The 24,255-nt window shown below is 31.8% G+C and overlaps 1 protein-coding gene and 1 long non-coding RNA gene across 19 annotated transcripts in view; both read right to left on the bottom strand.

Annotated features, from left to right (window-relative positions):
- Positions 1 to 24,255, bottom strand: part of Svil (Supervillin) — a 1,072,938-nt gene that overhangs the window by 259,057 nt on the left and 789,626 nt on the right. The window lies entirely within an intron of this gene.
- Positions 14,374 to 14,937, bottom strand: LOC142233601 (uncharacterized). The gene is made up of 2 exons (XR_012721445.1): positions 14,700 to 14,937; positions 14,374 to 14,632 (listed from the first exon to the last, which is right to left on the bottom strand). It is a non-coding gene; the product is annotated as an uncharacterized LOC142233601 (long non-coding RNA).

The following is a 24,255-nucleotide window of genomic DNA, read 5'->3' as shown; positions in this document are numbered from 1 at the left end:
ATATATATATATATATATATATATATATATATATATATATATTATATATATATATATATATATATATATATATATATATATATATATATATATATATATATATATATATATATATATATATATATATATATATATATATATATATATATATATATATATATATCTATATATATATATATATATATATATATATATATATATATATATATATATATATATATATATATATATATATATATATATATATATATATATATATATATATATATATATATATATATATATATATATATATATATATATATATATATATATATATATATATATATATATATATATATATATATATATATATATATATATATATATATATATATATATATATATATATATATATATATATATATATATATATATATATATATATATATATAATATATATATATATATATATATATATATATATATATATATATATATATATATATATATATATATATATATATATATATATATATATATATATATATATATATATATATATATATATATATATATATATATATATATATATATATATATATATATATATATATATATATATATATATATATATATATATATATATATATATATATATATATATATATATATATATATATATATATATATATATATATATATATATATATATATATATATATATATATATATATATATATATATATATATATATATATATATATATATATATATATATATATATATATATATATATATATATATATATATATATATATACATATACAGGTTGGGTGGTAAGTCCCGGTCTGACACATAGATGGCGTCGCTAGTATTAAATGCCTATTATTTTTATATAATACCAAACTTCAAATGATTCGTGTCAAAATTTGACGTCTGTAAGTCAATTAGTTTGTGAGATAGAGCGTCATTTGTGAAGCATCTTTTGTTATTGTGAAAAAAAATGGAAAAAAAGAATTTCGTGTTTTGATTAAATACTGTTTTCTGATGGGAAAAAATACGGTGGAAACAAAAACTTGGCTTAATAATGAGTTTCCGGACTCTGCCCAGGGAAATCAACAATAATTGATTGGTATGCAAAATTCAAGCGTGGTGAAATGGGTACGGAGGACGGTGAACGCAGTGGACGCCCGAAAGAGGTGGTTACCGACGAAAACATTAAAAAATCCACAAAATGATCTAGAATGACCGTAAAATGAAGTTGATCGAGATAGCCGAGGCCTTAAAGATATCAAAGGAACGTGTTGGTCATATCATTCATCAATATTTGGATATGCGGACAACTCACCGTGCCACAGGTCATTGAGAACGATGGCAAAAATTCATGAATTGGGCTTCGAATTCGTATTCTCCAGATCTGGCCCCAGCGACTTTTTCTTGTTCTCAGACCTCAAAAGGATGCTCGCAGGGAAAAATTTGGCTGCAATGAAGAGGTGATCGCCGAAACTGAGGCCTATTTTGAGGCAAAACCGAAGGAGTACTACCAAAATGGATTAAAAAAATTGGAAGGTCGTTCCTCTTGAAGGGAACTATGTTGAATAAAAAAACGGATTTTGACAAAAAAATTGTTTTTCTTCGTTAGACCGGGGATATGGGGAGGTGACGTATTACATTGACATACTTTCAAAAGTATATGTACCATATGGGGAAATGCATGTCAGAAAACTGTATTTACGAAGATGAAGAGGTCACGGATGATGCCGAGCATAGGTTCCAAACATATTTTGCAGGAAGCACATATATTATTGGATACTGCCGAAACATTAATATGTTTGTTTTATATGAACATATTATATGTTTGGAAGCATTTTGAGCCCAAAAATATTATATGCTTGGAAGAATTTTCCCCAAAGAAGATTGTGCTCATTCCCTCACATAATTTTCACTTCTACGAAATTTTTTAGTTCTTGGCACCTTTTTCTGTAATACAAATAACATAATGTTGAAAAAATTATTCAATTATACAATTTTTTTTTAATTTTACCTTTCGCCTGGACGTAGAATCGAACCGAGGACCATACAGTTTGTAAGCCAACACACTATCCACTGGGCTACGTAGCTGTTATAGTCACCAATAGACAATTATCGTTATAAGTTACATTTATATGCAAACATAACATTATTTAACAGAAACATAGATTTGTTGGCCACATGGAGCAGTGGTTAGCTTATCTGCCTTGCATGCAAAGGGTTGTGAGTTCAATCCCTGCTCCGACCGAACACAATTTTTTGTTTTTTAATTTGCACATTTATATTTATACTATATTAAATTTTTATAATGAAACTTCGAAATGTGGTCAGTCAGAAAAGAACAGTGCTTAATATAAACGAAATGGACTGAGCTTTTGGATAAAATATAATTTTTCTATTGCAAAAATAACAATTTTGTAACAAAAAACGGTTTTTGGTATAAAAGTTTGAAATTTTGGAAGGAATTCAAAACCACTAACAAAAGGAGAACGAGTATAAACATACATAAATAATTTTATAATATACACATAAATTTATTTAGGCGTGAACGGTTTTTACTAGCATTTAACACCATTTTAAATGCATTGAAACTTATCGTGTTGTGCACTTAATTTCATTTTTATACCCTCCACCATAGGATATACCCCCCATCCTATGGTGGAGGGTATAACTTTGTCATTCCGTTTGTAATACATCGAAATATTGCTCTAAGACCCCACAAAGTACATACATTCTGGGTCGTAGTGAAATTCTTAGTCGATCTAAGTATGCCCGTCCGTCTGTTGAAATCACGCTAACTTCCGAAGGAAAGAAGCTATCGACTTGAAACTTGGCACAAGTACTTGTTATTGATGTAGGTCGGATGGTATTGCAAATGGGCCATATCGGACCACTTCTAAGCCAAATCTGAGCATCGGTTTTTATGGGGGCTATATGAACCGACGCTCAGATTTGGCTTGCGGAGCCTCTTGGAGGAGCAAAATTCATCCGATCCGGTTGAAAGTTGATACATGGTGTTAGTATATGGTCTTTAACAAACATGCAAAAATTGGTCCATATCGGTCCATAATTTTATATGTAGCCCCCATATAAACCGATCCGCAGATTTGGCTTTCGGAGCCTCTAAGAGAAGCAAATTTCATCCGATCCGGCTGAAATTTGGTACATGGAGTTAGTATATGGTTTATAACAACCATGCAAAAAGTGGTCCATGGCGGTCTTAATTATATGTAACCCCCATTTACACCGATCCCCAGATTTTACCTCCGGAGCTATTGGAGGAGCAAAATTCATCCTCGAATTGTTTTAGCTGCAAAACTCGGACTTAATGCCCGCTTATATATTTGAAGGTGTCCCTCAACTCCTCTTGGACTACTTATTAATAAAGAGGAACTAAACTTTGCTTTATACATTTTACTGTTTAAGTTTTCACTGTTTCCTCCTTTTTCATTTTACTGTCCCAACTCTAAAAAGAGTATAGTGCCCTTTCGTTATTTTTATGATTTATTTTTTGTATATTTTCCACCGTTTTTGTTTTAATTTTCTTTGCTTGAATATTTTGAGTTACTCCTGGTACGTTCCGATTTTTTTTAACGAACCCAGAAAAAAATTGTGCCCATAATGCCAAAATGATAGACAAAACACCTGTCCACACATACTTAAATTGCTGCTCTCAAGGCAAAAACACATGCTGTTTTTTTTTTCAAATGTCTATTCACTTGGTTCCGAATGTCTATTCTCTTTACTCCAAATAGTCATTCTATTCAAATTAAATAATATTTAGACTTAAGCATATCAAATTTTTGGCCTTAACATACAAGCAGTTTCACAAAAATTGCTCTCTTGATTCTCTCGCTGTGTTGTGTTGATATCTTTCGTCAACCATCCCGGGTTCTTTCTCTATACTCTCTCTGTCTCTGTCGCTCCCTGAATAAAATATCACAACATATATACAGTTTGTCAAGAAAGTGTTTTGACAATGGGATAAAAATTATGTTTTGTTCCAAAATTAAATATAATGAAATTTTAAAAAAATATTTTATTATGTATTTTGCAAAGTATACATATGTACACAGAATTAAAAATTTAATAAAATATTTAATATTTCAATTATTTCTAGAATTTGAAATATTTGGCAATGTCAAAAGACTTTCTTGACATACTGTATGTTTACTCGAAATTTGTACATTTATATATGTTTACATTCACACATATTATTTTTATGAAACATTCATGCCCCAAACATAATATATTCTAACATATTGACATATGTGTCCCAAACATATAGTGTTAGTTTAGGAACATTACATGTTTGCACTTAAATATATTGTGTTTAAAAATTGTGCCCGAAACACATTTTGTTTATATCGGAACATATGAAACACATATTTTTCTAACAGTTTAGGCATTTGAAGATGAGATTGGACATGTCTCTTCGAGAAATATAATCCACAAGATGGTACAATGTAAAAGGAGCTGGTAGGCTATAAGGTGTTTTACAGAACACGTTCTCAGCAAAGAAACAAGTAAGCAAAGTCTAAAGTCGGGCGGGGCCGACTATATTATCCGTCAATTGTGTTGGGTACTATGTATAAAAGGTTTGTCCCAAATACATACATTTTAATATCTCTCGATCTGGACAGAATTTGATAGACTCCTACAAATTCTATAGACTCAAAATTTAAGTCGGCTAATTCACTAGGGTGAAACTCAATGTTAGTAAAAAAAAATATGGGAAAGATTTAAATCTGAAGCAATTTTAAGGAAACTTCACAACAGTTTATTTATGATTTATCGCTCGATATATATATTTATTTGAAGTTAAGGAAAATAACAGTCAGTTTTACAACTTTTCGACTAAGCAGAGGCGATTTTACAAGGAAAATGTTGGTATTTTGACCATTTTTGTCGAAATCAGAAAAACATATATATGGGAGCTATATCTAAATCTGAACCGATTCCAACCAAATTTGGCACGCACAGCTACAATGCTAATTATACTCCATGTGCAAAATGTCGACTAAATCGGAGTAAAAAATTGGCCTCTGTCGTCATATGAGTGTAAATCGGGCGAAAGCTATATATGGGAGCTATATCTAAATCTGAACCGATTTCAATCAAATTTGGCACACTTGACTATACTGCTAATTGTACTCCTAGTGCAAAATTTCAACCAAATTTGGCCAAAACTCTGGCTTCTATGATCATATTAGTCCATATCGGGCGAAAGATATATATGGGAGCTATATCTATATCTGAACTGATTTCAATCAAATTGAGTACAATTAACTACACTACTAATTGTGCTCCTAGGGCAAAATTTCAACCAAATTGGGTCAAAACTCTGGCTTCTAAGAACATATTAGTCCATATCGGGCGAAAGATATATATGGGAGCTATATCTAAATCTGAACCGATTTCAATCAAATTTGGCGCACATGACTATACTACGAATTGTACTTCGTGTGCAAAATTCGAACCAAATTGAACCAAAACTCTGGCTTCTAGGACCATAATAGTCCATATCGGGCGAAAGATATATATGGGAGCTATATCTAAATCTGAACCGATTTCAATCAAATTTGGCACACATGACTATGCTACTAATTGTACTCCTAGTACAAAATTTCAACCAAATTGGGCCAAAACTCTGGCTTCTGGTGCCATATAAGTCCATATTGGGCGAAAGATATATATGGAAGCTATATCTAAATCTGAACCGATTTCAATCAAATTTAGCACACATGACTATACTACTAATTGTACTCTTTGTGCAAAATTTCAACCAAATTGGGCCAAACTCTGGCTTCTGGGGCCATATAAGTGCATATCGGGCGAGAGATATATATGGGAGCTATATCTAAACCTGAACCGATTTCTTCCAAAATCAATAGGGTTCTATTCTGACCCAAAAAAGGAACACGGGCCAAATTTGAAGGCGATTGGACTTATACTGCGACCTAGACTTTGATCACAAAAATGTGTTCACAGACAGACGGACATGGTTATATCGACTCAGGGAACCACCCTGAGCATTATTGCCAAAGACACCATATGCCTACCTCGTCTCCTATTGGGTGTTACAAACATATGCACTAACTTATAATACCCTGTTCCACAGTGTGGCGCAGGGTATAAAAAGTAATGGGTAATGTAAGCTTTAGTCGGGATGCGGACAAAAAGGAGACGGTCACGGACCACGGACCACGGGGTTGAATATGAAATAATTTTCTTGGTCTCTCCAAGAAAATTAATCACAAGATGGTACAATGTGAGAAGAACTGGTAGGCTATAAAGCGTTTTGTAGAACACGTTCTCTACAATGAAAAAAGTATTGAGTAATGTAAGCTTTAGTTTGAATGCGGACTAATAGGAGACGGTCATGAACCACGTGTGGTCCACCTCGAAGTATCCCGAGGGAAGAGATATGGGGTTTTAGCCGGTTTCGTCGATTGTGATGGAGTCCGGCACACGGCACATGAAACGTTTTCCTAACCTTATGCACAAAAAAATGTGGTGAATTTTGAAACATCGTATTCTCTGACGAGAAAAATATTTTCGAAGGATCATTTTTATTTAGTTCACATATCTCATGAAAATGTCGATATCGACAAAATCAACTTATTAATAATCGCAAAAATCTAATTTCGATCGTTGCATTACCAAATAACATATAGTATCAATTTCAATTCTCTGTTCCGGCTAAAACTCTTAACTGTGGCGCTTCAGTTTATTTTCTTTATTTTCACTCGGATTATAAAACTAATTTCACGATAGCAATACATTCGAAGATATCCATGATTTCTATGACTACATCAATTTTGTTTTGTATCTGTGTGTTGGGAAGACCTATAGGGTCTATTGGTAGGTGTATATTATTATGTTTGGAAAATTATACGAAAGATCTAGCATTCAATCGATTAGATATCTATCGATGGTGCAATAGAATCCTGAATTAACCATCCACAAAAATGTATTTAGTAACCTGTTTCTGGTTGTTAACCACATTGGACCGTGAAAATAAAAATGTCATTCTACCTCAATTAAAATAAAATTTCCTATTTAAAAAAACAACAATGGCTGAATGTGACTGGGACTGTGCCATAGCAGTAAGAAACCCAATGGAGCATAAAACTTCTGAATATTTCACGAATAATTTGATCTTCAAAACAGTTCATGATGTAAGCAATGCCATATGAACAATTTATATAATAGATAAAGCTGAGGATATGAACATTTTATTTTTTTGCCTGTAAGAGGATTTTAAACATTTATGCCCATATTCATAATAATATACTGAAATTCGGATAAACCGAAGAATTTGTTTTACAGTTTTCGTTAAGGTTTAAAGTTTACGTTAACTTTTATGAATATGGGTGTTAGAAGTGACAAGGACATACCCAGCAAAAAAATTGGAAGTTGTTCCACAAACATTTCTTTTAAAGCCCATCCCAGAATCCCCCATTGAGTTTTTTCAACTTCCGATGCAGTCCTTTCGGACAAGTCCACAAACATTTCTTCTAAAGCGGATCGTGGGATCCCCCAATAATTTTTTTCCACTTCCGATGCAGTCCTTTTGGACAAGTGCACAAACATTTCTTCTAAAGCACATCTTGGGATCCCCCAATGATTTTTTTCTACTTCCGATGCAGTCCTTGTGGACAAGTATTAGAAAGAACGCAATCAGGCTATTTTAAGTGCAAATTTTGTACAATTAAATTTTACAAAAAAAAAAATAGAAAACTAATAAAAAATAAAAAAATAGAAATTAATAAATAATAATAATAAATTGAGAAGGTTTTTGCAAATTACAAGAATTTTTAATTTTTTTTTTGTTGATTTTTAATAGAAAAAATATTTTTATACGAAAATATATGCCGAAAATAAAAAATAAAAATGATGCATGACATAAAAAAATAATTTTTTAGAAAAATATTTGATACAAAGGTTGCCGCTGGTGAGATTTGAACATGCGTTTCTTATTTTTTCGTTCATACTAATAAAGAAGATCTCGAGAAGCTATTAGAATGTTATTCCTTAGTGTCGTATTACGATCATATCACAAACATTTGAATTGACCTCTCGACGCTTTATGTTCAATGGCGTTTGTGGCTGAGTGTGCTAAGGCGTTCTGTTATGGTGCCAGCAAACCCAGGTTCAACCCCTGGTCGGAGCGAAAAAGTTTTTCAAATTGTAAAAATTAGATAATAGGAAAATAATTGTGTAATAAAACATATTGATGAAAAAAATTGAAATTGGGTGAAAAATTTTTTTATTTTTTCGCTTTTTAAATTTCTTCATTCAAATTAACTTCCAGGGCACAACTTCTAAAGCAATGCAAAGGATCTAAAAGGGGAGTACTTCCGTCCTATGACAAGCCCATGTAAAATTCATTGGAGATGATCCAAGTTTACACTACTTCCGGATCACAGATTGGGGATCCAAACTACTTTTTTGGAAGCTCTTTTTTTGCTGGGTAATTATTACGGCCGATATACATCAATAACATACGAATTATGCCCCATTTCAAAGAGGAGAATATAAAAAACGACATTTCCTGTAAAATGAAATTAAGAGTAATTGTCAATTGCCCAGACTAAAGGAGATAGACAATTTCAGAAATTTTTTGCAACTGAGGAATCACGAGAGTGGCATTTTACATTACGCACAATCAGGTAGAGCATTTGCATTTTAATACGGAAATGACCACTCAGTAGAAGAGTTGCTATTAGTGTTGTCTAGTTTGGGGATTTTTCTCGTTTGGAGAAATTTTATGGGGTACATTTTTGGGGTAATAATTATGGAGGTATTTTTTGGGGTAATAAAGAAATGCTATATTTCAAGTTGAAAAAAATAAAGATTTTTTTGGAATTGTTTCCTATTATGAATGGAAAATATCTTTTAGTATAATAACCAGGACTATGGAGTCGAAGGCTAAAGATTTTGCTGAAGTCGGAGTCGTAAAAATTTTACTTGACTCCGTTTCCGGCTAAATTAAAAATTTAAATACATTTCATATATGTGTACCTAAAAAAATGTTTATGCAAATTTAATTCAATTGTGTTATTCGATTTATTAATGAACGGTATAACTGTAATTACGTAGAATAATCTCCAATGGTGGAGAGTTTTGTACGTTTTCTAGAAGGCTAGACAAGAATCTGAATCGATCTACTTTAACGCCCACCACAATAAAAATTTATTTGAAAATTTTCGTAACATCGATTTTATTTTTTATTTCTTTTTAAGACGATATAGTTAATTAAATACGTATGTCGGTAGAATTCACGCTCGAATAATGGCCTGACATTTTCATAGTATTTTTAAGAATTTGGGATCCTTAAAAAAATATGCATATATAGCGATACACAAACCGATTCTTGGGCGCACGGAGAACGTTTGGATCGTAGCTTTATTTTGGGGCCACAAAATCAAATTAGTAGTTTTTTGTTGATATCGGCTAATTTGTTAAATTACACACAAATATATACACTGGTGGCCAAACTAAAGCAACTAAATTGACTAATTAAAATTTGAAACATTCGACACAATCGAATTTTGTCTTTTGTTTTATATTTGTCCATATTCGATTTTGTATTTGTCAATATTCGACTACACAAAATAAAAATAAAACAAGTATATACGGCCAGGCCTAATCTTATGTACCCTCCACCATGGATTGCGTAGAAACTTCTACTAAAGACGGTCATCCACAATTAAATTACTTGGGTTGCGGCCGATGGCAAGACATCTTAAAACTTCTTAACATCATCTTCTAAATTGTAAGTTAGTCCATGCGGGATATATAGTAGACAAAAGAAAACTCTATTAAATAAGTACATATATATTCAGTTCTTGACCGTTATATATAGGGAAGAAATAATTACGAATCGATATGAACTTTTTTGCTGTAATTACAGGTTAGGTTAGGTTAGGTGGCAGCCCGATGTATCAGGCTCACTTAGACTATTCAGTCCATTGTGATACCACATTGGTGAACTTCTATCTTATCACTGAGTGCTGCCCGATTTCATGTTAAGCTCTATGACAAGGGACCTCCTTTTTATAGCCGAGTCCGAACGGCGTTCCACATTGCAGTGAAACCACATAGAGATGCTTTGAAACCCTCAGAAATGTCACCAGCATTACTGAGGTGGGATAATCCACCGCTGAAAAACTTTTTGGTGTTCGGTCGAAGCAGGAATCGAACCCACGAACTTGTGTATGCAAGGAGGGCATGCTAACCATTGCACTCACGGTGGTAATTATAGAGCCAGAATTGAAATATGGGGGTCGCTTTATAAGAGGGCTATATACGAAGGCGGTTCGGAAACTTCTTAGCCTATCAATGAAAGAGAATAGTTAGTTTTTCAAAAATATTTTTATTTTTCAATATAATCTCCTGAAACTTCAATGCCAACGCTTTTCTAGCAATTCTATCCCTTGATTAAAATAGTTTTCCTCAACGTCTTCAAAATAATGGTTTACAACTGTAATTGCATCTTCATTTGAGGTAAAACGCTTGCCAGCAAGGATTTTTTTTTTAGATTTGGGAACAAGTAAAAGTCACTGGGAGCTAAATGAGGAGAATAAGATGGGTGGTCAAGCAACTCGTACTTTAATTCGTTGATTTTAGCCATTGTTAAAACACTCTTGTGCGCTGGTGCGTTGTCTTGATGAAAAATTATTTTTGTGTGTTGTAAGCCAGGACGTTTTTCTCGAATTTGTACATTTAATTGATCCAAAAGGTTGCAATACTACTCTGAATTTATTGTTTTTCCCTTTTGCAGATAGTTAATCAATGAAATACCTTTGAAGTCCCAAAAACAGTTGCCATATCCTTACCAGCCGATTGAATTGTTTTTGCCTTCTTTGGGGCATTTCCTCCAGCTTCAGTCCATTGTTTGGATTGTTCTTTTGTCTCTGGAGTATAGTGGTGGATCCATGAAACGACGCTTAAAATCCATTTTATTTCGCTTAAAACGATCCAAAAAACAGAACAGTTCATGCTTATGCGTTTTTGATCGACTGTTAACAAATGCGGCACCCATATTGCACAAAGATTTTTCATCTGTAGTTCTTCATGCAAAATAAATGGACTCGATCATTTGAGATGCCCATGATATTAGCAATTTCACGCACTTTTATTCGTCGATCACTTAATACCATATCATGCACTTTGACTACAATTTCTGTTATTGTAGCTGTTTTTGGACGTCCACTACGTGGTTCATCTTCAATGCTTGTACGACCACGTTTAAATTCAGCAACCCAATTTTTTACTGTTGCATATGAAGGAGCACTTTCACCTAAGACATTCTCCATATCATTATGAATTTCTTGTCCCGATAAACCTTTTTTATGTAAATATTTAATGACAGCACACATTTCTAATTTTTCCATTGTTAACAAATTGAGGATGCGTCTTTTTTGAACACATGTTTCTATATGAAGAAGCTGCCAGATCGAAACAAAATTTAACATGTGTTCATAACAGAGATGGAAGTTTCCAAAACACTTTTTTTTTGTTTATACCGCGCTTTTTGTGGTAGGTTAAGAAGTTTCCGAACTGCCCTCGTATATAGTCTTATGCCGTAAATTAAATATACATAATTCAATTGTCGTCAAAATTTGAGATATAGAGCTCTTTTGAACACCGTAATAAAAAGATAATTTATATCGACCCATTTTCGGTACCCTTCATAACAATAGAATTGCAAATGCCCGGTTGCAAAATTTTTGGAACCGGATATGTTTTTTTCAGTGTATATTTTAAATTAATATTTATACCTTGAATTTTTTTTTAATTGAAAAATATTATTGCTTTTTATTACAGAATTTGGAAATTATTTGTTTTTCGTTACATTCCAAATATTTTTTTTTTTTTGAATTTAAACAACACAGTCTGGAACAACAATTTAGAGCGTCCATGTTTTTAATATTTAGGGGGAAGGTTCAACAAACACTTGACAACACTGGAAATTACCTAGCCATTGAAAAGAGAGTGATTCGAATGGATGTTCGTACACGTGCTATAAATTTCGAGTTATTTACATGATAATCATCATTTTACTAATTCCAATCAATCAAATGTCTAACTCATAACTCTTCTACATAAAAAACATCATAAACATAATTCCAATTAAGGAAATATTGACTATACACGAAAGGTCTCTTCACTCACGCACTATTTCTTATTTGGTCTTCTTCAATATCCACTGCTTCATTATAGCAATGCCTTGTACAAATGATAACAAGACCTCCACCCCATCCCACCATCGACATCAATTGACTCTCCATAGTCAAAAACACTTGGCCTATATGTAAATGCACTTTTCTTATACTATATGGTGATTGCGTCTCTCACTCTCTCTCTCACTCTCTCCATAATCACATAGGCTATAAATGCACTTTTTCAACGCTATATGGATATTGTGTCTCTGCAAGAAGGGTCAAGCCATACGAGTGGTATTATAACATTGGTGTACTTATGAAGAAATGGTGAGGCCAAATACATTTGAATGTAATCTAATCTCTCCCCTATGCATTCGTAGCTTGTGTCTGCAGTGATGGCCATTAAATCAAAGCAATTAGCTTCCGCCTCGTTTTTTAGTTTTCTCGAGAGTTATTAATTTTGTTTGATATATGTGTCATGCTATTAATCACTGAATAGGTAGGGAAATTACTATAAATGCATTATTATTATATATATGAAATAAAAATATTTATCAATAGTATCGGACACACGCGGGAGGGGCAATGACACCTTAAGAAAAATTTCAAGTGATCCCTGTAAGCTCTAGGTCATATGCAATCTTATATCTTTGTGCCTTGTACCAATACTCCTTAATAGTATATAATCAGTTTATGACCTTTAGGAGGGATTCAAACATTAAAATATTGCACTTAAAATTTTTTCGAAATTTTCTAAAGCCCGACTTTTTCTAAAATTTTACTATTCGGACTTCCACCTTTGAAACAATTTTTTCAAAAATCTATTTCTGATTTAATTGATTGTTTTTTATACCCTAAACCACATAGTGGTTTGGGTATAATAAGTTTGATCGGCCAAAAAATGTGCCTACCAGAAATATTGATTTTAGACCCCATAAAATATATATCGATCGACTCAGAATCACCTCCTGAGTCGATCTAGCGCTTGGTGTCCGTCCGTCCGTCTGTCCATGTATTTGTTGTTCACAGGATTCCGGTCGCAATTATTAACCGATTTTGATGAAATTTGGTACAGGGAGTTTTTTGGGCACAAGGACGAACGCTATTGAATTTGGAAGAAATCGGATCAAATTTAGATATAGCTCCCATATATATGTATCGCCCGATTTCGACAAATGGGGTCACGTTGCGCGTTTTTGCAAACGCATCGTCACCAAATTTGGCAAAAGGTAATCTTTTCCATCGCCCTTCAAGTCTGCAAATTTCATCCAAATCGGTTCAGATTTAGATATAGCTCCCATATATATGTATCGCCCAATTTTCCCAAATTTTTTTATCAACCGATCTGACCCAAAATTGGCTAAATATAGTCTTCTATAGCACTTACTATATGTGCAAAACATCATCGAAATCGTTTCAGATTTAGATATAGCTCCCATATATATGTACCGCCCGATTTTTCTAAATTTGGCCATAAAACCCTTATTTATCAACCGATCTGACCCAAATTTGGCTAAATGTAGTCTTCTATAGCACTTACTATATGTGCAAAAAATCATCGAAATCGGTTCAGATTTAGATATAGCTCCCATATATATGTATAGCCCGATTTTCCCAAATTTGGCCATAGAACCCTTATTTATTAACCGATCTTACTAAAAGTTGGCTAGATCCAGTCCTCTATAGTACTAACTATATGTGCAAAATTTCATCGAAATCGGTTCAGATGTAGATATAGTTCCCATATATGTATCACCCGATTTTGAAAAATTCGCCCCTACTCACAAAAAAAATTTTTTTGATTTCAATCACGAAAATCGCGGATTCAATCATTTTTTTAATTGAAATGTCTTCAATCACGAAAATGATAGTATCAATCACCCATTTTGATTGAAAACCAACACGATTTTTAATTAAAAATTTAATTGACTTTTGTCACGGAATCAATTAATTGTGTGATTGAATCAATTAAAAACGTGATTGATTTTTAACATAAAATTCAATCATAGTTTTAATTGAATCAATTAAAATTTTAATTAATTTCGCGACAAAAATCAATCAACTATTTGATTCATTCAATTAAATAATTAATTGAAATTGGCTCTAAATTTCGATCAAAAAATTTATATATTGCGACCTCAAAATCGTATTTAGTTTTTTTTTCTTTTGAAATAAAAGAAAATATGCGTTTCTTATAAAACATATTTAATATTTTATTATTTTTTGAATTATGCAATAGACAGATAATTTTGGTTCTTGTCATTTGTATTTTGTTCTAACATAACTTACAAATACAACTACTATCAATAACAACTATAGGGTGAAAAAATAAATTATATAAATCATTATCTTCCTTATAATAATAACCGTGTTAGCATGTTCCTTCTAATATGTAGATGCGCCTAGATTTCCAATAAATCAGCAGCCTGTAAGCTAAATTAGTTTTTCTGAAAGTAAACAGAATAATTCGAATTTCATTTTGTTCAATTAAAAGTTAATTTTGTTAAACATTACCTGCATAGAATATCAAGTTCAATTCATAGTTCCAGGTTGCAGATTTATAATCTTCTTTTGCAGTTGTAGTCTTTTAGCATAAAAATGTGTATTAAGGAGCTCGGTAATTTAATTTTAGTAACAATTCCTTTCCAAAATTTCCACACATTAAAAACGTCTATTAAAATTTGAACCAATCAAAGACAAAAATAATGGGAAAGCAATGTAATATTTGGTATTATATTGATGATACTTTGCAAATTCTGGAAATATAAAAAAATATAAATGGAAAATACATATTTTTATTATTTTCGGATATTTTTCATATTTTTAAATCCAAAAGAAAGAACTTTTTTACCATTACATAATTCAGCTCATTAGTTTATATATCAGATATACTGCTCTCTACTTGGGTTCAAACTGAAAAAGGCAGGTAAAACAAAAATGCAATTTAATGCCAACGCCACTTCGCAACTTCAAGGTGAATCTTCCAACAAACCCATACCGCTCTTGGTTTTAAGAAAACTAGGAGTGAAAAAAATTTATAATTTTAAAAGATCAATACGGTACCCACTTTTTTATTGCAAACATATTCTTATATATTTGACAAAATGGTGGAGTTGATGGGATTTTCACGAAATAAAATTGGTCACTAAAAGAAATGAAAAAAAATATATATTCCATTGAAGCCGTTTAATTTAAACAGGCTTCAATGGAAAACGGTATTCACATTTCATAATTTCTTACCTTCAATAAACGTAGATTGTTTTCCATTTTTACAATACCACAAAACACAAACACAGGTAATTTCAAATGCGTTCTCTCATATATTTTTTTCAAACCTTTACCACGTGTCCGTTTGTTGTTGCACACTTTATTTATTTCAACCCTTTGCTATGATTTGTTGTTGCGTTCAAAATATTTATGCACACATTTTGAATGCAGCAGACAGAATGTCGCCAATCATGTTTTTCAATTTACGCGAAAAACAAAAACCCAACCGTTCGTTACGAGTTACTTCCACAGACTGATCTCTCCGTCATACCTTGTTGAATAAATACCCATTCTCTTGTTCTCTTTTCGCTTTTTCCATTGCTCAAAATTATTCAATTTCAATCACAAAGGTGATTGGATCAATCACATGTGTAATTGGAAACGGAAAAAATGTCAATCACGTTTGTAATTGAAAATTATTTCCGAATTGATTAACAAATTGATTGAATCAATTAATATTTTAATTGGAAACGTAACAAATATCAATTATTTTTTTAATTGGTTTTTATTCGGATTTGATTAAATAATTAATTGAATCAATTAACATATTAATTGAATCCGTTTCCAAATTCAATTAAGTGTTTAATTGAAAAAATGTTGGTCATAATTTTTTGTGTGTACCAGAAATATTGATTTTAGACCCCATAAAATATATATCGATCGACTCAGAATCACCTCCTGAGTCGATCTAGCGCTTGGTGTCCGTCCGTCCGTCTGTCCATGTATTTGTTGTTCACAGGATTCCGGTCGCAATTGTTAACCGATGAAATTTGGTACAGGGAGTTTTTTGGGCACAAGGACGAACGCTATTGAATTTGGAAGAAATCGGATCAAATTTAGATATAGCTCCCATATATATGTATCGCCCGATTTCGACAAATGGGGTCACGTTGCGCGTTTTTGCGAACGCATCGTCACCAAATTTGGCAAAAGGTAATCTTTTCCATCGCCCTTCAAGTCTGCAAAATGTCATCCAAATCGGTTCAGATTTAGATATAGCTCCCATATATATGTATCGCCCAATTTTCCCAAATTTGGCCACAAAACCCTTTTTTATCAACCGATCTGACCCAAAATTGGCTAAATATAGTCTTCTATAGCACTTACTATATGTGCAAAACATCATCGAAATCGGCTCAGATTTAGATATAGCTCCCATATATATGTACCGCCCGATTTTTCTAAATTTGGCCATAAAACCCTTATTTATCAACCGATCTGACCCAAATTTGGCTAAATGTAGTCTTCTATAGCACTTACTATATGTGCAAAAAATCATCGAAATCGGTTCAGATTTAGATATAGCTCCCATATATATGTATAGCCCGATTTTCCAAAATTTGGCCATAGAACCCTTATTTATTAACCGATCTTACTAAAAGTTTGCTAGATTAAGTCCTCTATAGTACTAACTATATGTGCAAAATTTCATCGAAATCGGTTCAGATGTAGATATAGCTCCCATATATGTATCACCCGATTTTGAAAAATTCGCCCCTAATAACCTTATGTTTAACAATACAGGCCTTATTTCTTAACTGATCTTACTCAAATCTTGCACAAGGTAACCTTTTGTGGTATTAATTAAAACTGCAAAATATTATGCAAATTGGTTCAGATTTAAATATAGCTTCCATATATATGCATCGCTCGATTTTCCCAAATTTGGCCATAGTACTCTTATTTATTAACCAATGTTACTCAAATTTTGATGTACTAGCCGATCGTACTTATACGTACTTGTAGCTCTTACATAAGAAAATTGCTCGATTTTTACAAATTTTGATTTATTACCCACACTAATTTAACGATTTTCTCTTTTTTAATAATGGGCTCAATATTAGTGGCATACTAACTCCGTAAGTGCAATATCAACACAGCCAGTGTTGCTAGAAGTAGGGGAAATTCCCTATATGTAGGGTTTTTCTAATATTTAGCGTCTTGTAGGGACGTAGGGCCACAATATAGGACATTTGCACTCAACACAATTTGCAATAATTTTTACATTTTGGTGGCTCTAGAGGAGGAAATTAGAAGCCGGCAAGGCTTGATCTTTAACAATGTGTGGTAAACTTTATTCCTGTTGAAAATTTTGTCAACATTTTATTTCTATAGAACATTTTGTCAAAATTGTATTTCTATAGATGTTTTTTTTTTTTTAATATTATTTCTATAAAAAAATTTCTCAAAATTTTATTTCTGTGGAATTTTTTCTCAAAATTTTATTTCTATAGAATTTATTGTCAAAATTTTATTTCTATAGAAAAATTTCTCACAAAAATTAGTTTATAGAAACTTTTTCCAAAATTTTATTTTAATAGAGATTTAACAAAAAAGGTTACTAATTTGGGTAGAATTCTACCAACTGTGGCAACCGTGGTGGTAATACAAATTTATATTCTAAGTTATATACGTTGCATATTCATGTTTTAAGATAATAAAGTACTTATAATCATTTTTGTTCTGTAATTTTTTTTTTAATTTAACGAAAAATATAGTAGGGAAAATTGTTTGGGAACGTATGGGAAAGTAGGAAACTTTTTTTGTCCTTGTAGGGTAAACCGAACATTTTCCCTGGCAACATTGACTATGAGCTATAGCCAGATTGACACAAAGCACCCATAGACATGTACCCCTTAATTTTCTTAAATATGTAACTGCGGTTTACCTCCCAGACCTATATGTTACCCCACAAATGCTTATGATTACTAATTCTGTAATGGTGGTTTAGGGTATGATATAGTCGGCCCCGCCCGACTTTCTACTTTACTTACTTGTTTTTGATATTTATTTAATATTGCGTTTAATATCTTTTAATGGTTGTACTCTTTTATCTTTAAATTCGTATTATAATCCTACGGGAAATGGATCAACCCCTGAACCGGTTTAGAACTAGTCTCTGGTGTGTATGAACTAGTCACAGTTTTGATCAAACCGTGTCGAAGGAACAGGTCACTTCAGCATGGGTAAATTTACACTTTAGGACACAATTTTCACTTTTGACTTTCATTTTGAGTACCCGCAGAGAAAAAAATATTCCCAAAATATTTCCAATTAGAAAGTCGATTGAAGTGGAAAACATTTGAAACTAGTTACGTTTTTAATGATAATAATTGCGTTTTTCAATCAACATCAATTAAATTTTTAATTGAATCAATTAAGAAATTAATTGAAATTTGGTCATGAAATCAATTAATTTTTTAAGTATTCAAATTCAGTATTTTTTTATGCCCAATTAAAACTTTAATTCATTATATCATTTTCGTGATTGGCAAGAAATTACTCTACGGATACATTTAATGCGCAATTAAATTCAAGGTTTGCGTACTTGATACTGTAAAAGAAATTTTAATGTATGGAATTTTTTATCGTGTAATGGTAAACAAAAGTGCTTCATACACTTGTTGACTGCATTTTGAAATCTCAAACTCGACTTCAAATATAAATTATGTCATGTCTCAATGTTTTTATAGCCAGATTGCACCACGGAGCCACCGTGGTGCAATGGTTAGCATGCCCGCCTTGCATACACAGGGTCGTGGGTTCGAATCCAGTTTCGACCAAATACCAAAAAAAATTTCAACGGTGGATTATTCAACCTCAGTAATACTGGTGACATTTCTTAGGGTTTCAAAGGTTCTATAAGTGGTTTCAATGCAATGTGGAACGCCGTTCGGACTGAGCTATAAAAAGGAGGTCCCTTGTCATTGAGCTTAACATGGAATCGGGCAGCACTCAGTGATAAGAGAGAAGATCACCAATGTGGTATCACAATGGACTGAATAGTCTAAGTGAGTCTGATACATCGGGCTGCCACCTAACCTAACCTTAATTGGAAATACGTTGGTAGTATTTTTTTCTGTGTATGGTCTACTATGAGTTTTTAATTAATTTTTAGGTTTTTGCACAAAAAATTTTGTTTACTTTTTTATCACGAAATTAATTGAACCAATTAAAAAATTAATCGACACTATTATTTATTTGTAGTTTAATTAATTATAAATGAGTAATGATACAATAAACAGTTTATTGGCATAATTGAAATCAACACTACAATTGATTGTAAATTCCGCATTAATTAAGTATTTTTGTAATTTGTGATTGATGCTATCTACTTCTTTATGTAAGCAATTTCAATAAAAATAAAATTGCTTCAGTGAAAAAATAGTGTTTTGCTATCGTAATCAATTACACTTTTAATGAAATCAATTGGATTAAAATTTGCGGACAAAATGATTCGGAACCGCGAATCAACAAAATCTTCATCACGCAGCAAAAATACCACCAATATATTTTAAATTAAAGTTTTAATTAATAATTTAATTTAAAATCTATTTAATCACAATTTAATTGATTTCATTATTTATTTAGCTAAAACAAAAATCAATTGCAAAATTGAATTGGAACAACTAATTTTTTAGTTGTTATAGATGATTGATATTATCATTTTCGTGATAGAAAAAAATTTAATTAAAAATTGATTGGAGCAATTAATTTTGCAATATATAAAAATTTTGTTTTTCGCATTCAAACGCAGTGAACATAAAAGTTTATTGATAAATATCAGCTGTTCCCAAAGTGTGAGTCCTACGCAGAAAAAATATCTTCAACACATTTCCTTTGAAAAAGTTGATAGAAGTTGAAAAATTTTCCAATTAATAAATTAATTGATGCAATTAACTTTTTAATCAAGATGGAAACATTAAATTAATCTTAAAATTTTTAAGTAAAAAACTAATTGATACAATTAACTTTTTAATGAAAAAATTAATTGAGTTTTGCAGTCAACATCAATTATATTTTTAATTTAGTTATTTAAAAAATTAATTCAAATTTGCTCTTGACATCAATTAATTTTTTTAATGTCATTTTCGTGATTTAAGAAATTTCAATTAAATAATTAAATGTATCAATTAATTTCGTGATTGAATCAGAAAAAAAAACATGTTTGTATGTATACCAAAAAGAATATTGACCCTATTGAGAAATTGTTTATCCTTTAAATAAAACTTTAAAATTTAATTACATCTATATGCTTTAAAATTTAATTACACTTTAAAATGTAATTACATCCAATGAGCCTAGTCTCTATATCGCACGCGGCTTAATTTTGGCACAGTGGACCCGTTGTAAAAATTTGTTGAAAATTTTGTTTTCAAATTTTCGTTCTTTACAAATACTTCTCTAATGAAGACTTTTGTGATTATGAAAGCTGAGCTCAAGTCCTTTCCAATGAGCCTACTCTCTATATCGCACGCGGCTTAGTTTTGGCACAGTTGGCCCGTTGTAAAAATTTGTTGAAAATTTTGTTTTCAAATTTTCGCTTTTTACAAATACTTCTCTAATGAAGACTTTTGTGATTATGAAAGCTGAGCTCAAGCCCTTTCCAATGAGCCCAGTCTCTATATCGCACGCGGCTTAGTTTTGGCACAGTGGGCCCGTTGTAAAAATTTGTTGAAAATTTTGTTTTCAAATTTTCGCTTTTTACAAATACTTCTCTAATGAAGACTTTTGTGATTATGAAAGCTGAGCTCAAGCCCTTTCCAATGAGCCTAGTCTCTATATCGCACGCGGCTTAGTTTTGGCACAGTGGGCCCGTTGTAAAAATTTGTTGAAAATTTTGTTTTCAAATTTTCGCTTTTTACAAATACTTCTCTAATGAAGACTTTTGTGATTATGAAAGCTGAGATCAAGCCCTTTCCAATGAGCCTACTCTCTATATCGCACGCGGCTTACTTTTTAAATAATAAGCCAAATACTAAACATCCAAATTCGAATTTGAAAACCTAAATTCGAATTTGAAAAATATTTTTGGTGCTGGTTTGTGTCGCGGCTAAATTTTTGCTGCAAATTTCAAATTCGAATTTATCTTCACACACATTATTTGAATTCGGCTGTGTAATTACCGCGCAAAACTCCATATTCGTTGGTATGTATTTGTACACTTCCCTATATATCATATACCGGGTCAAGAACTGAATTATATACGTATTTAACCTGTTTTTTATACCCTTCACCACTACTGTGGTACAGGGTATAATAAGTTTGTGCATTTGTATGTAACGCCAAGAAAGAAAAGTCTGAGACCCATCGTTTAGTATACCGATCGTCTTAGAATTAAATTCTGAGTCGATTTAGCGATGTCTGTCTGTCTGTCCGTCTGTCTGTCTGTTGATGTATTTTTGTGTGCAAAGTACAGCTCGCAGTTTTAGTCCGATTGTCCTAAAATTTGGTATAGGGTCCTGCTTCGGCTCAAAGACGATCCCTATTGATTTTGGAAAAAATCGGTTCAGATTTAGATATAGCTGCCATATATATTTTTCAGCGATCTGGTCATAATTGGCGTGTATATCAACCGATCTTCCTCAAATTCCGTACATCCGAATATTTTATGAGTCTCGAAAAACTTGCAAAATATCAGCCAAATCGGTTCAGATTTAGATATAGCTCTCATATATAGCTTTCGCCCGATTTACACTCATTTGCCCACAGAGGCCAAGTTTTTTCTCCGATTTAGTTGAAATTTTGCATAGGGAGTAGAATTGACATTATAGCTATGCGTGCCAAATTTGTTTGAAATCGGTTCAGATTTAGATATAGCTCCCATATATAGCTTTCGTCCGATTTACACTCAAATGGCCACAGAGGCCAATTTTTTGCTCCGATTTAGTTGAAATTTTGCACAGGGAGTATAATTGGCATTGTAGATATGCGTGCCAAATTTGGTTGAAATCGGTTCAGATTTAGATATAGCTCCCATATATAGCTTTCGCCCGATTTACATTCATATGACCACAAAGGCCAATTTTTAACTCCGATTTAGTTGAAATTTTGCACAGGGAGTAGATTAGCATTGTAGCTATACGTGCCAAATTTGGTTGAAATCGGTTCAGATTTAGATATATGTCCCATATATAGCTTTCGCCCGATTTACACTCATATGACCACAGAGGCCAATTTTTAACTCCGATTTAGTTGAAATTTTGCACTGGGAGTAGAATTAGCATTGTAGCTATGCGTGCCAAATTTGGTTGAAATCGGTTCAGATTTAGATATATCTCCCATATATAGCTTTCGCCCGATTTACACTCATATGACCACAGAGGCCAATTTTTAACTCCGATTTAGTTGAAATTTTGCACAGGGAGTAGAATTAGCATTGTAGCTATGCGTGCCAAATTTGGTTGACATCGGTTCAGATTTAGATTTAGCTCCCATATATATGTTTTTCTGATTTCGACCAACATTTTCCTTGTAAAATCGCCACTGCTTAGTCTAAAAGTTGTAAAAATTACTCTAATTTTCCTAAACTACTAATACATATATATCGAGCGATAAATCATAAATAAACTTTTGCGAAGTTTCCTTAAAATTGCTTCAGATTTAAATGTTTCCCATATTTTTTTTTACTAAAATTGTGTTCCACCCTAGTGCATTAGCCATCTTAAATTTTGAGTCTATAGATTTTGTAGAAGTCTATCAAATTCTGTCCAAATCGAGTGATATTTAATTGTATGTATTTGGGACAAACCTTTATATATAGCCCCCAACAAATTTGACGGATGTGATATGGTATCGAAAATTTAGATCTACAAAGTGGTGCAGGGTATAATATAGTCGGCCCCGCCCGACTTTAGACTTTCCTTACTTGTTTTTGTCTAATATATACCACGGATGGATTAACATACAATTTAGATTCGGCCTGGTCGAACTTACGGCCGTATATAATTGTTTGAAATGATTTCTTTAACACTTGCTTCAAATTTATTAATGACAAATTGAACTCAGTTAAACGGAATTTTTTGCGTACTCTATGCTACGCAAAAATGACATTAGTACCCTAGGGAAAATGGATTACCAGGACCGGTACAAAACTAGTCCCTGGTGTTTATGGACAAATTCAAGTTCCGATCAACAGGTATGGAAGGGACCAGTACTTTAATATTAATTGGGCATAGAAAAAATTCTTGATTAAAAAATTAATTGATTTTTTCAGCAAAATTCAATTAATTTTCTAATTGATTCAATTAAAAATTTAATTGATGTTGATTGCAAAACGCAATTAATTTATTAATTAAAAAAGGTAACTATTTTTAATTACTTAGTTAGATTGGCTTAGAGTTTTCATTTGGATTAACAAATGATTGTTTGAAATACATTTTTAATTAAAAAAGTAAAAAAAAAAATCAGCACTTTTTGATTAAAAAGTTAATTGTATCAATTAATTTTTTAATTAAACATTTTAAAAATTTCAATCATTGACTTAATTAACTTAATGTTTCTATCATGATTAAAAAGTTAATTGTATCAATTAATTTATTAATTGAAAAAAATTTCAACTTCAATTTACTTTTTAATTGGAAATATTTTGGTGATATTTTTTTCTGTGTAAAACAGCCGTCATGAATATAGAGTAGCACTATAAAGCATACATTTAATTAAGATAATTCGTCATTTATACCAAAAACAATTTAAAACCGGCGATGCTGATTTTATGAAACAGCAAAAGCTAAACCAAATGAGAAAGTATTCAATGGAACATATTAGGGACATAAAAATGCTAAAACTCTGAGGGTACAGATAAATTTGAATATTTCATGATTTAAAATTTTTATATGCTAATCAATTGGCCCTCTTACGTTGATATAAAATAATAAATTGCTTTAAATTAATGAATATATGTAGTGATACTAATGCAAGGGGAGAGTCGCTAAGAGAGTTTATTTTGCGTACTAACCTGGTAGTTTGCAACAAGGGAGATGCCCCAACCTTTGTCACTAAAAACAGGCAAGAGGTTTTGGAC

The sequence above is a fragment of the Haematobia irritans genome, chromosome 4, assembly GCF_050003625.1.
Source record: "Haematobia irritans isolate KBUSLIRL chromosome 4, ASM5000362v1, whole genome shotgun sequence".
Classification (NCBI taxonomy): Eukaryota; Metazoa; Arthropoda; class Insecta; order Diptera; family Muscidae; genus Haematobia; species Haematobia irritans.
The sequence above is the reverse complement of the archived record's forward strand: the minus strand, read 5'-3'. Positions and strand labels throughout refer to the sequence as shown.